Here is a 2,867-nt window from a genome sequence, read left to right on the forward strand (position 1 = left end):
GAATCTTTTCTGGTATGATTTCAGTGGTACAGTCACCAACGAGCCTGTCAGAGAACTGTTTCTGAGTGAGGATCTGCCCTTCACTTCACAAACCACACCTTTCAGGGATAGCAAACCACTCACAGAATTACCAACTTAAGGAACTCTGAATAGCACAGACTTACCACTGAGTCTACAGGCTGACTTTCTCTTAAACAGGCCAACGAGATTTAATTTTGAGATGTGCAGGTCATCTAGAAACTAATAAAACCGTTACTGCAAATGCTTACATACGTCACACGGGTTTTTATTTCTAAATTGCGACTGTCGATAGGTCATTTTTTGACCCTGGCTTTCCTTAGTGGAAGGTCGCAAAATTATATAAAGCCCATAGCGTAATGAAAAAGACAGAAGGCAGCAGGTCGTAGTCTGAAATACGGGCAGTAAAGAGAAAGGTTAGAGTACATGGAATGAGTTAAGTTTCCGATGATGGCCAAGGGAGCCCACTCCTCACACATCTGACGTAGTCCTACAATGGAGTAAGTAACCCTCATCTCGAGCCACAAAATCCCCACTCTTGCTCTATCTATAAGAAAGAAAGAGCCAACGAATGGTTAAAGAGGAATCGAAGTCAGAGCAGGACAAGCTGATAAGGTTGGCAGGTGTTTGTTATCAATTATATTTCGGGTTTGATCTCTTCGTAGTTTTGAGATACTAGTTTTTATTTGTTCTCTTGCTTGCTTGCTTGCTTGCTTGCTTGCTTGCTTGTTTAATTAGAATATATTCAGCCAGAGCCATCCAACTTCCCAATGTTACAAATAAATCGAAGAAAGCAAATCCATTTGGAAAACAGAATAAACTATTCTTGAAAGCTGAGTCTACTATTAAAATTGAGACAAAATAGACAGAAATATGATCCAACTCTATTTCAAGAAATAATCAGCGATAAAATAAACTTTTCCATTTGAATAAATAAATTGACAAGATTAAAAAGGAAGTGGTCCTATTTTACATTAAAACATTTTATTTAGAACATGTGTAGGCATAGTCTATGTCAAGGGCATCTTCCTTCTTCAATTAGAATGGAGTCACTAGAGGTCAAGAGATGTCTTTACCCTTACCTCCCTCACAGCTCCTAGTACAACTGTTCTTCATAAGGCGGCACCTTAGAATTTTTTTAATAAAATAAAAACTGCAGCTGTGCTCACATACAACTCTGCCTAAAGCACCCAGGCATAGGTATTTTTTTAAAGTTTCCCACATGATTCTCAGTTTCTCAGAACAACCATTCAACCATTTTCTCAACAACTTTAAGATAAGCAGAGTGTGGTGGAAGAACAGTGGCTGGGAGTCAGGCAATCCGGATTCAGTTTGGGCTTAGCTACTAAGAGGCAAAGTGACTTTCGGAAAGCCAGAATTTTGCTATGCTCGATTTCTTTATCTCTAAATGTACAGGGTGAGTCTAATTGAGACTTCTCCCAGTTCTCAGTTTTCATCATTCTGGTCAATAAATCGGGCTTTGTACAAATGCAGATTTGTCTTTCCTTAATGATTCTGACTAGGAGAGTGTGGAATGAACTTTGAACTCCTTGGTGCTGAGACTCGATTTTATTCAAGTTTGTGTCTCCAGCTCTTACCACAGTGCCTGGCGCTGAGCTGATCTAATAAATATTCGATGGTTAGAGAGGTTACTATATATCTGGTATTTAAGGCTGAACGAAAATTGAGAAAGCCTGGCTTCTCCCCTGTTTTACAAATGAGCAAACTAGGTATTGGAGGCTATACTTACATGTGCCATAAATCAATCGGCATAGTAGGTGAATGGACAGTTTCACCAACTGTCCATACACCAGTGTCCTCTTTCTGTCTGTTACCCCGCTGCATACATGCGGGTACTCTGTAGTCAACCTATTTGCTCCCCACACTGCAACTTAGAAGACAAAGTCCCATCTCTGAAATTACAAGACAGGTATTTGGATGCCCAAATCAACTGTTTTCTAGACAAGTAACTTTAAACAAATCATTTAATTTTTCCATTTTCTCAAGAATAAACTTAGATCAGATGACCTTGAATTTTTTTTTTTTTTTCAGTGCAAAGAATTCTATGATTTGGGGAATAAGCAACATAAAGCTAACCATGACTTTCTTTTTGTTCAACAGTTTTACATCTAGCAACTTAGCATTCTGTAGAGATCAGACATAAATGCTGTACTTTTACATCCTCATGACTATTTTTATAACTGGCAATGATATTGTAATAACTATGTATGGTGTCAGATGGGCACTAGACTTAAGGGGTAATCACCTGATGTTATATAAATGTCAAATCACTATGTTGTACACCTGAAACTAATATAATATCATATGTCAACTGTAATTTTAATTTTAAAAAATTTTTTAAAGACATAAAAGGAAGAACCCGTGCTAACACCAGGAAGAGTTTTTCTTTTGTCAATAAACAACAAACTCAGCAAGTGTAAAAGAATGTCAAGAAGTCAGTTACTCGGGCTCTCTTTTGCATGAAGAGACTAGAATGTGGCAGGTCTCTCTCTCCCCGTCCTTGTTGCTATAGATGCTATGGAGTGCACTGTCTTATACACAGTATGCTTGTCACAAATCTGCCTTGATGCTGAAGAAGTTTTAACTAATGGATATGTCTTTCGTGATGTCCAGGAAGAAATCTTGTCTATATTAAGACAAGACTAGGCCACAGATTTGGTGTAAGGAATAAAAGAAAGTGAAGCATTAAATATGACACTCAGATTTTAAGCAAGGAAATTGGGGAAATGATGGTGACATTAACAAATAAAGAAGCATCGGTTCCAAATATTTGAGTGTTACTGGCCAGCCGATCATCCTAGAAGAGTCTTAAGCAGTTGAAGGTCAAG

This window comes from Pteropus vampyrus, unplaced genomic scaffold (genome assembly GCF_000151845.1).
Source record: "Pteropus vampyrus isolate Shadow unplaced genomic scaffold, Pvam_2.0 Scaffold53, whole genome shotgun sequence".
In the NCBI taxonomy this organism is placed as follows: Eukaryota; Metazoa; Chordata; class Mammalia; order Chiroptera; family Pteropodidae; genus Pteropus; species Pteropus vampyrus.